Source organism: Chiloscyllium plagiosum, unplaced genomic scaffold (assembly GCF_037043375.1).
Source record: "Chiloscyllium plagiosum isolate Xiang-an unplaced genomic scaffold, Cpla_swu_hap1 HiC_scaffold_51, whole genome shotgun sequence".
Lineage (NCBI taxonomy): Eukaryota > Metazoa > Chordata > Chondrichthyes > Orectolobiformes > Hemiscylliidae > Chiloscyllium > Chiloscyllium plagiosum.
Window position 1 is genome coordinate 23,056,359 of NW_028270189.1, and position 12,356 is coordinate 23,068,714.

Here is a 12,356-nt window from a genome sequence, read left to right on the forward strand (position 1 = left end):
GCCCAGCCAGTGATGCTCATGTGCGATGAACAAACGAAAACCTCATCCCTTTGCCTTGCTAATACCTTGCTGCCCCTGCAGATTAACTCAATGTGTTTTAATATCCCAGGACACACAGATCCCTCTCTACGTCAGAGTCCTATAACATCGCCCCATTTAAACTAAAGTCTCTGTCGATTCTCCCTGACAGTCTCCACTTTGTTTTGTGATGGACAGGGCTTTGCCCATTCACTTACCATCGCTACATCAATCTGTTTGACAGCAGCTTACTTCCACTTCACAATTTACTTGTAAACTAGTTTCACCAATAACATACTCAGTTTTTAGATCAAGACTGACTTGAGCAGATGCCTTTTGGAAATCTCAAAATCCTTCTGTCACTCTCTGTCCCTTATTCAGTGTGTCTGTCTGTTTCGCTCTGCTCGCCCAGAATATCTGTGAATTGCCACATTCATCCGTTATCATTTTGGAGATGCTTCATGGTGTCCATACCTCCTGTACGATCACAGTAAAACGTCTTCACCTCCCCAGGCCCAAGTCCTGGTCATAATTGCCAAACTGTCCACATATTTGGTGACGCCATCACTTTAACTCTCCCGATTTGTGTCCAAGGTTGTGGGCAATGATGTTGAATCAATTAATAAGATCCAGATTAAAGGAGTACTTGACTGAAAATAAATACAGTTCTACTAAGGGACTGTAAAATGTACAGATCGGGATTTCCAAACATCAAAGCTTCATTAAACCATCCTGGATGTCAGATAAACAGGACATTCACACACCTGGGTCAGACTCAAGACTAAATCCTCCCGACACAGAAAGGCTCCTGTATCAAACAACATACGGTATTGGAATCAAATGCAGTTTTTGTGAGCAGGACATAGCATATGTGTTGAGGAAAATTGTCCATGGGGATGATACGAATCAGGAATCTAATTTAGAATCCAAACTGAACAGAAACAATCCAGTAAAGAACTATGTGATGAAGTTCTGGAATACATCTATTTTCGTTGAAAATGGGAAGCCTCTTGGATAACAATCGAGAATTACTGTGTGTGTGTATGCACGTGTGTTTCTGTGGTGATAGTTGAGAGTGAGTTAAATTTCTATCACTTCTCAGATTATACATATCTTCAAAATGTTTGGTTAGGCATCATCGAGGGAACTTTACTCTGTATTTTACCCTGTGTTGTCAATTGATCTCACAGCTTCCTATATACTGTTTTCAAGGCTCCATCCGTTACCACATCTTATATTTGCTCGTATCCTTTTCAGACTGTCATTCAGCCACTCAGTGACATCCCAGACTCAGGGAGGCAGCGTGCTACCTGGTGTCGCATCTGCACTGTCACAGACATTTGCCTGATGCCCGAACAATGCAATCCCCTTATCACTATTGCTCTCCCACTTCTTTTGTTTTCTCCATTAATTAAATTCAGAGAAGGTTCATTTAAACTCGGAAGCAACAAATGTAACTTTTCGATTTGAAAATGGAGGAATGCAGAAAACAGGGACACTGCTGAAATTCTGTCCAAGCAACAATGTTAAACCTTTTCATCGTTCTGTGGTTCCTAACATTTATACATTTCCTGTACTATAGTATTGAAGTATTTCAGGGGTGGGTGCTGCCTTGTTACGGAATGATGAAATGTGAATAAATGACCTAGCACTCAAAAATATCTATTTGCTTTCATTCAGAAAGTGGTTGCTGGTTCCTCTCGTGGCGGTCAGAGGGGATCGCTCTCCCTCACCTCACGGTCCTGGCACGAGTCACCTGTTGCCTCCTCTCGCTTCCTCGGTTTCAGACTTTCCCCGCTGGTTGTGGCCATTCTTTTTGTGACGTCACTGCGCAGCCGCGTGCGCCTTTGCGTCATTCAGGACATTGTGAGACTGTCAGAAATAAAAGAATGAACAGGGACAGTAGGAAAGTGTCTCAGAAAAAAATCTCCTGCTAGTACAGTGACACTGGGCAGCCAGGAGAGGGCGGTATTTTATCACTTTAAACAAAAGAGGGACAGACAGTGACAGAGAGAGTCAGATACATTTCTTCATCAAATTTTAATTAATTCATTGTTTGATCAACTCACGTTAACACTTCTGGTAATATTGAATCGACACCCTCACTCCCAGACCTACCCCCCCTCCACTGTCTTGGGTAGTTTTGTGCAGGTTGCCCTCTTCCTAACCACATTTACAGCTCTTGGACTGCTTGTGCTCCTTACTCTGATACCCTCCTCTTTGAGGTTCCTGCTGAGGTTCATTTTGCAGTCGGCTACCATACACCCAGAAGAACGTAAAGTCTCACACACTCTCATTACGAGGATGAATGTTTGAATCATAAGCATTCATATTACCTGTGTGGTATTTCAATAATCCCATGCATTGCTGAAACCTTTAGGACGATGGGCTTATAGCCGAGAAATGGGATTTGTGTGTGTGGATCTTCATTGTCTGCCAGGACCATTCGTTAACATGTTTCCCTCTGAGCAATAAAGAACAAATGAACACAAGAAATAGGAGCATGAGTCTGGAATTCGGCTCCTCGAACCTGCTCCGATTTTTAATACAATCATGGCCGAACTCATCTATGAAGTGCTTTAAGAGGTTAGGAATGGTAAACATTAACTCCCAGATTGCTGAGGTTCTCGATAATTCGCCACGATTGTAATCAATCCATGCAGACCCCATCTCTCTGGCACTTCACTCATCTCTGGAACATCTGGATAACATGGACACCTGCATCAGTCTTCTGTATATTGGCTTTAGCTCTGCCTTGAAGACCCGAATGCCAACAAGACTCATCGACATTTCTGAGTCCTAGGACTTTCCTCACATCGAGAACTGGATCTTTAACTTTCTGACCTGCAGATCACAATGAATGAGGAGAGTTGGAAACTCCTCCTCTTCAATAATACGCAATACTGGTACCCTTCAAGGCTGTGTACTCATCCTCCTTCAATATTTCTTACCCTCTCGTGACTGTACCGCCAAATTCAGCTCTAACTCCATTTACAGATTTACTAATGACACCACGATAGTGGGTAGGTCTCAAAACTGACCTAGATTACACCTCCTCCCACCATGCCCCCTGTAAAAAATGCCATCCCATATTCTCAATTCCTTCACTTCCTCCGCATCTGCTCCCAGGTGGACCAATTCCAATACCGAACAACCCACATGGCCTCCTTCTTCAAAGACCGCAATTTCCCCTCAGACGTGGTTGACGATGCTCTTCACTGCATCTCCTCCAATTCCCGCTCTTCCGCCCTTGAACCCTGCCCCTCCAATCGCCACGAGGACAGAACCCCACTGGTCCTCACCTACCATCCCACCAACCTCCAAATATCGTATCATCCTTCGTCATTTCTGCCACCTCCAAACAGACCCCACCACCAAGGATATGTTTCCCTCCCCTCCCCTACCAGCGTTCTGGAAAGACTCCCTCCGCGACTCCCTTGTCAGTTTCACAACCCCCACGAACTCAACCTCCACTCCCAGCACCTTCCCCTGCAACCTCAAGAAATGCAAAACTTGCGCCCAAAACTCCCCCTCACTTCCCTCCAAGGCCCCAAGGGATCCTCCCATATCCATCACAAATTCACCTGCACCTCAACACACGACATTTACTGCATCCACTGCACAAGATGTGGCCTCCTCTACATTGTGGAGACAGGCCACTTTCTGGCGGAACATTTCAGAGAACCCCTCTGGGACACCCGCACCAAGCAATCCAGCCGCCCTTTGGCTGAACACTTTAACTCCCCCTCCCACTCCGCCAAGGACATGCAGGTCCTTGGCCTTCTCCATCGCCAGACCATGGCAAGAGACACCTGGAGGAAGAGCACCTCATCTTCCGCCTAGGAACCCTCCAACCAAAAGAGATGAATGCAGATATCTCCAGTTTCCTCATTTCCCCTCCCCCCACCTTATCTCAGTGCCAACCCTCGGACTCAGCACTGCCTTCTTGACATGCAATCTTCTTCCTGACCTCTCCGCACCCACTCCCACTCCGGCCTATCACCCTCACCTTAACCTCCTTCCACCTACGCATTCCCAACGCCCCTCCCCCAAGTCCCTCCTCCCTACCTTTTATCTTAGCCTGCTTGGCACACCTTCCTCATTCATGAAGAAGGGCTTATGCTCAAAACGTCGATTCTCCTGCTCCTTGGATGCTGTCTGGCCTGCTGCGCTTTTCCAGCAACACATTTTTCAGCTCTGATCTCCAGCATCTGCAGTCCTCACTTTCTCCTACAGGAAATAGAGCTTAGTGACATGGTGTAAAGACAACAGTCCTTCCCTCAATGTCAGCAAAACAAGGGAACTGGCCATTGACTTCAGGAATTGGACTGAAGGACACACACTGGTCTCTGTTATTGGTGCTGAATTGGAGGTGATGGACAGCTTCAAGTTCCGAGTAATAAATATCACAAACAATCAGTCTATCCATGTCAACTCTACAGCCAAGAAAGCACATCAATGCATCTACCACCTCAGACGGGAAGAAAATTTAGCATTTTGGTAATGACTCTGATCAATTTTAATATTGCACTGCAGAAAACATTCTATCCAGACGCTTCGTATGGTAACTGCTCTGGCCGTACTGCAAGAAATTGCAGAGATGCGTGTACCTAACCCAATCCATCACGCAAATCATATTTCCTTCCATTGACTCAGTCTTGAATTCCCACTGCTTCAGGAATGCAGCCAACACAATCAAAGGCCCCTCCCACCACCGCAATGATCTTTCCCAACCTCTTCCATCGGACAGAAGATGCACATGTTTGAAAATACGCACCAATGGATTCAGGAACAATTTCTTCCGTGCTGTTATCAAACTTATGAATTGACCTGTCATATATAGAGTTGATCCTTTTCTGCACCTGGTCAAAAGCTGTGAAACTATATTAAACTGATGTCCTTATGTAAGGTATGATTTGTACTGGAGAGAATGCAACACAATATTCTTCACTCTTTCTCAGAATGTATGACTATCATAAAACAAGCAAAATCAATCTGCATACCATACATCTGGGTCTGGTCTGCTCGATAACACTTTAAACCTATGTCGCCTGTGGTCTGTGTAAAAGACTTCCATTAACCATTACTTCCATGACTGTCATAATTTCGAAAGGATCTATTTCGTATCCCTCAGCCTCGTCGTTCATGTGAAAGAAATGATTTATTATATTGTCCCGCATCATTTATGATGGGAGCTGGCAGGACTGCAGATATTCTGTCTGATCCGTGAGTGATAAAGTCAATTAGCCTTGTCTATCCGTTGCTTCTTATGGTTTCTGGCATGCAACTATTTCTGTGTCGTAGCTTCACCAGGTTGACACCTTACGTTTAGATATATCAAGTATACGCACTCATAGAACATAGAACATAGAAAGGTACAGCACAGAACAGGCCCTTTGGCCCACGAGATTTAATCCTAATGTCAAATATAGTAATTTAACCTACGCACCGCTCAACTCACTGCTATCCATGTGCATGTCCAGGAGTCGCACCAATGTCCCCAATGATTCTACTTCCATGATCACAGCTGGCAACCGATTCCATGCATTCACAACTCTCTGCGTAAAGAACCTACCTCTGACATCTCCTTTATACCTTCCTCCTAATATCTTCAAACTATGACTTCTCATGCCAGTCAATCCTGGCCGGGGGGAAAGTCTCTTCCTATTGATTGTATCTATTCCACACATTATTTTCTATACCTCGATCAGGTCTCCTCTCTTCCTCCTTCTCTCCAGAGAGAAAAGTCCGAGCTTATTCTAACTTTCTTCATAAGGCAAGCCCTCCAGTCCAGGCAGCATCCTGGTAAACCTTATTTGCGCTTTCTCCGAAGCCTCGGCATTTTCCTATAGTAGGGCGACCAGAAGTAGACACAATATTCAAAGAGTGGTTTCACCAGGGTTTTGTAGAGCTGCAGCAAAACCTCGCAGCTCTTAACCTCAATCCCCCTTCTTGAAAGCCAATACTCCATATGCTTTCTTAATAACTCTATCCACTTGTGTGGCAACTTTGGGGGATCTATGTACTTGCATACCCAGATCCCTCTGTTCCTCCACACTGCCAAGGATCCTGTCTTTAATCTTATATTCAACATTCGTGTTCCTCCTTCCAAAATGCATCACTTCGCGTTTATCCAGGTTGACCTCCATCTGCCATGCCCAGATCTGCATCCTATCTATGTCGCGCTGCAGCCTGAAGTAGCCGTTTATACCGTCGACAATACCTGCAACCTTAGTGCCATCTGCAAACTTACTAACCCACTCTTCAACCTCCTCATCCAAGTCATTTATAAGAACTACAAAGAGCAGAGGTCCAAGAACAGAGACCTGCGGGACTCCAATCAACACTTTCCTCCAGGCAGAATATTTTCCATCTACAAGCACATTCTGCCTCTGTCAGCCAGCCAATTCTGAATCCAGATCGCCAAATCCCACTGTATCCCATACTTCCTGACGTTATGTACTCTACTCTTCATTTCTCTTCATCTACTCTTCATTTAACCAGGTTTGATCACTGGCTCCAAGTCATAACCCTCCAATTCATCTGCTTCCCCTGCCCTTCCATTTCTTCGTTGTCATGTTTTAGAGCCTTGGTAAATTTGTACAGTGCATCTTGGAGGCTGTCATTGAGTTACACCATGCAGAAGGACTGGTTAATACTTACAAACAGTCTCTAACACACTCATTAAAAGGCAGAGCTCATAGGAACAGCTAAAACAAAAATAAACCAGGTTTCTTCAGGATTAAAGCACCTATCACTGCCGCGAACAAAGAGAGCTCCTGAGCAGTTGAAGACTTCCCTGTATCTTGTTCAGAGTCCCAAGCTGTTTAGTTGCCTGAGAACCAATCACATCGTTGCTGGTAGCTGACAGCCTTTGTCAGTGGTGAACTAGTGGCCAATAATCAATGAGCTCCTTGTCACAAACAAAGGCTGCATCTGTGTATAACTCCGTTCATCTCCAATCACACTTCAATTATTGGGTCACTATCAGGTAAATTGCTGTCAAATCTTGCAGCTATCCTCCACTTTCGATCTGTTTGTAAGGTCGCTCTTTTCACATTTTAGTCCGCAATTACACTCAATTCTTTTTTTAAACTATGTTTTTATATGTATTCGCCCTGAGAAAACTAAAATGCCATTTCAAAAACGCATTTCCTTGCAAAATACATGATGCACATTTTTTATAAAAAGTACAGTCTATTTATTATTTCTCCCTTCTTGCAATGTTATGCAACCTTCGCATTTCTTAAAGCTTTTACGTATTTCACCATTTGTATTTTAGGACAATATATCTGAATTCACATTCGGTTTTCTGGTGATGTGTATAATAAAATGGTTACAACAAACGACACCATCAAAATATGTTGCATTGTTCATTTGAAACTTTTAAAGAAGGACAGTGGATTACAATCTGTTTAATTTTGTATTTCATTGTTTTTTGTTGGGTGGTCTTCGAAGTGCTGAAAATCTAACAGCAATCCCAAAGTCCCCTTTCCTATGGAAGAGGACTTTTCCAATGATCGGTATTGATTCTAATAGAAATATCCTCCAGGTTCTTAATTCCTATTTTATCATCCTGGAACAAGAAAGCACTTAAACCCAATTCAGAAGCATCAGCGGCCATTTTGAAAAGACTGGAAAACGCAGGGATGGTAAAATAGGTTCATCAATTCAAATTGCTTTCATCCGTTCAACATTAAGCTCGCACTCTACTAACTAAACCACCTTTCTCTTATTTCGTTCAAAAACATGTTAAAGGCGCAGCTGTCCCGTCAAAATTATGGACAAATTTCCTGTAAAGTCAAACAATCCAAAAATCTATTAATTTCTCATTTAGTTTTAGGAAAGAAATTCTAATAGTATCACTTTTGCTGTCTCCATCAACATCTGTGCGCTTGTGTGTGTATGTCTGTGTGACTGTATGTGCACGTGTGTCTCTTTAAGTCGATATATGTGCTTCTGTCTGTATGGGTCTTTGCACATCTCTCTGCATATGTGATTGTGTCTGAGTCTCTGTACGTATTTCCGGCTATTACACACACACAGCGACAGGCACAAAACACACACACACACACACACACACGATATCTGGAGGTTCCAGAGGCGGAAGATCAGGCGTTTTTCCTCAAGGCGTTGGGTGGTGAGTGAGTTGTGATAGAGAAGATCCTGGTCCTGCATGTCCTCGGCAGATTCGGAAGGGGAATTCAATTCTCCCTCCGCCAGTTGTTGTTTTGTATGTTGCTCCTGACCCATCAAAACACAGATCTGTGTGAATGCGCAAACAACCTCTCTCTATACATTTCACTCAGAATAATGTCAATAACAGGACGGATTAAAACAAAATGCAAACTGTGTTGAATGCTGGATGTAGGGAATCATGTTACTGTAGAGCCTTTACAGCACTGAGATCAGGCTTTCGGCCCATCATTCACACACCAGTCTGCACTCCCTGTTGAAACCTCTCCAATTACCCAGATCCCTGTCTGATTGAAGACTGTGTGCGTGGAGTTTGCACATTCTCCCCGTGTCTGCGTGAGTTTCCTCCGGGTGCTCCAGTTTCCTCGCACAGTCCAAAGATGCGCAGGTTAGGGTGGATTTGCAACGCTCAATAGTCAATAGTGTCCAGGTGAGTGTTGGTTATATGGTTAGCCATGAGAAATGCGGGGTTACAGGAATAGCGTCGAGGGTGAGACTTGGTGGGATGCATGATGAGCCGAATAGCCTGTTTCTACACTGTAAGAATTTTATGATCCTATACTCCATCCCATCTATATCTGTGGATGAAGAGGACAATCACCTGATCAAATATCCCCTTCAATGAGTCAACGTTTGTTTTCTATCTGACAAAGAACTGCAGATGTTGCAGATCTGAGAGACAGCTCAAAAATTGCTGGGAAACTCAGCAGGTTCGGCAGCATTTGTGGGGAGTGAACCTTTTGGATCCAGTGATTGTTCTTAAGGGCTGAAGTCTTCTGATTCTGGTGTTTTCAGACCTGTTGACGTTTTACAAACAATTGCTTGTTTTGCTTTCATCCCCAGTTCAGTTGGTGACGATTACGGCCTTGTTATGTCCGTTTGGGAAAAGGGACAGCTTATCTGCTAGCGCGGTGGTGGTGTAGTGGTGAGCATAGCTGCCTTCCAAGCAGTTGACCTGGGTTCGATTCCCGGCCATCGCAGTGTTGTGGCTTTTCCTGTGGTTTTGTAAGGAAAAGTCTTGAGCACCAACGTTGCATTCTGTGGCGAAATAGATTTGTCAGGTTGCTTTAGGGTTTTCATGGCGATGGTTCCTGTTAATTGCCGTGACAATCCGGGCAGCGTTGCTCGAAAGCTTTCCTCTCTGCTACCCATTGCTTATTTGAATATTGTTCGCAACATAAGGTTCGTTTTGTTTTGTTGGAAAAGTGAGAGATTGCTATCGTCAGAAACCTTAAATAATTACAGAAGCCGCTGGAAATTCGGAACAGATTCAACAGCCTCTATCGTGGACAGGAAGGAGGTTTAAATGCGTCAAATTTCTTCAAGGTTAAAATACATTCGCACCTCAAAACCATTTGATTAGATTAGATTACTTACAGTGTGGAAACAGGCCCTTCAGCCCAGCAAGTCCACAGCGCCCCGCCGAAGCGCAACCCACCCATACCCCCACACTTACCCCTTACCTAACACTACAGGCAATTTTGCACGGCCAATTCACCTAACCTGCACATCTTTGGACTGTGAGAGGAAACCCACGCAGACACGGGGAGAACATGCAAACTCCACACAGTCAGTCGCCTGAGGCAGGAATTGAACCCATGTCTCTGGCGCTGTGAGGCAGCAGTGCTAACCACCGTGTCACCGTGGAAGCTTAAGAATTACAAACATCACGTTATAACCTTTCCTCATCCGTTCACGTTTCACAATATCATTCCGGAAGCAGGAAGACCAGTTTTGTATGGTTTATGCAATGTTACTATATTCGAACATTGACTGTTTCGTAGTTAAATGATGTTTCATTTCGTTCAGTTTTCCAATAGAGTTGGGTTAGTCCACACTTTGTTTTTTGTTTGTGTTACAACGATATTGCGAAGTAAATTGTGTTTCGGTTCAAGCCTGGAAGTTTCACCAATTGAATTGCATTGCCGTACATTTGCCTTCAGGAGAAAAGAAAAAGGGATCTAGACCATCTTCTTAATTAATAGGAGTTTGATCTGGTTCAAAACCTCCTTAATTTCGGTCAATAAATGTTCCTACAGTGCGCAACAATGATTTTCACAGATTAGAGGAGGATGCACAGACATCGTTATTAATTGGTATTACCTCGGACATGAGACGTTTGGGAATGCTATTCCTCAGACCATCGACTCTCTACTCAGCCAAGGTTAAAGGCCTGGAATCCGGCAAAATTGGGAACAATGCAATTCCCAGGAGATTGAGAGGTTACTAACAGAGCGGGAGGTGGAGATTCGGGAACAGAACTACAGGGACAGTCCGCTCTGATCACTGACCCTTCACCGTCAGTATATCCAGTGCTAGGAATAACTGCCATTAGTCAGAATGACAAAATGTTACCATGGAAAATAAAGAGCATGAAAGTAAGGGAAGGTTTAAAGCATGAAAGCAAGGGAAGGCTTAAAGCATGAACCCCACTGGCGATCTGTTGCAAGGGGTCTGTAGAATACAGGATGAGTTAAGAATAGTGGAATTCTCTCACACCAATTAGCAAAGAAAGGTTGACGCTGAAAGGTCTCGTTGGTGAGATTAGATTACAGTCAGTAAAGTTAGGCTTCCTGTTAAGTATCATTATGACTCGATTGGGAACATAAATATTTGGGACATGACATTAAGTATCAAATTAATAGTTAATAGAGTCAGCCTGATTGAGATTATTGACAATAAATAACAAATTATGGCATCGGGAAAATATGAAGTAGGGTCTGGAATGAAAGACCATTGTTGCGAAAGCTGACATTAAATATCTAACCGTCACATGAGAATAACGTTAAGTAGAATGAACAATTAAAGAGATGATGGGAACTAACATCACTGGTTTATTGTGTAGCGAGTGTGAGGTCCTTTGATTAATATATTTGGACATGCTGGTAAGCAAACAAAGCATGGGAAAAATGTATAAAAAACCATGGACAATGAAGTTCGAGAGCATTCGAGAATCTGCTTTCTCGGTGTCACGGTTTTTCGTTTGCAAATAACAGACCGACTTCTTGAAGAACACTCTACGTCTCCTGGTGATTCTCTATACTTTTTCCACGACAAAACTCAGCAGGTCTGGCAGCATCCATGCAGAGAGAATCGTGGACAATATTTAACAACTTCATCAGAATTCAATAATCTCCCACAGGTACTGCCAAACCAGATAGTTTTGTCAGCAGTTTTTGATTTTGTTTCAGATGCTCAGAGGACACAGTTCATTACATTAACCTTTAAACCATTGCAGAAAGTTCTTTGTGGTTTTTCACACGGAAATTTTCCGTTTGAGGAACATTTTCCTGCCCCCATTGGAAACAAGAAACCCTGCAGCAGAGAAAACAGATGCTTTAACAACAACGATCGCTGTCGCCTTTGGAGGTCTTGAACCACCAGCCTTTCATTTAACGGTCTAATACGCTGAAACTTCCAACCTAAAACCTTGCCCGAACATCTAAAGCAGGTTGTGACGGATTTCAGTCTGTCCTTCCCAGACCGAGAAGTGTCCTCTTATCAGTTTTGTTTTTTCCAAAATAAAGTCTGGAACATTCATTATGGAACAGTCTTATCCCATCCACGACAGACACACCCATGTCACTGAGCACCAACTCTACTCCAACTGGGGCCACCTCCCTTCAAGCCTTCTTGTCCCTTGTGCAGTCCCGAGTTTTTTCATTGTCCCGGAGTCTCGATGAGGTTTGTATTTGTCATGTAGGGGAACGAGAATCATCAAAGTTAATGGTCTGTCCTCTTAAAGAAGGGGTAGTGGTCTTGACTGTCTCTGCTCATTTGGGCAGTTCACCCTTCTTCATTCTCCTTGAATTTCACTTCTCACAGAGTTTCTGAAGATTCACAATGTTGGAGACTGGGTTATATGCTTTGCCTCTTTTACATTGTTTTCCACCTACCAATTGATATTTTCCCAAAATCTCTTTAACACTCCTCTGCCTTGCACCATGTCCAGGGTCGAGATTTCCTGGCATTTGGAGAGATTCCCGAGGTTTTCTTTGGAGCCAAGAGAGTTAACTGAAGATGTTATGCAGCTGTTTATCTTGATGGGGGAGGGAGCAGTGGGGATTGGCACATTGACGATCAGGAGGAAGTATTGTCACTGAACAGGGTCAGTGTTCAGAGGACTGTGATTGAAGGAATTT

The 12,356-nt window shown here is 43.7% G+C and overlaps 1 non-coding gene across 1 annotated transcript; it reads left to right on the plus strand.

Annotated features, from left to right (window-relative positions):
* The first annotated feature begins 9,122 nt into the window (after positions 1-9,122).
* trnag-ucc (transfer RNA glycine (anticodon UCC)) lies at positions 9,123-9,194 on the plus strand. The gene has a single exon. It is a non-coding gene; the product is annotated as a tRNA-Gly (tRNA).
* Positions 9,195-12,356: the final 3,162 nt, after the last annotated feature.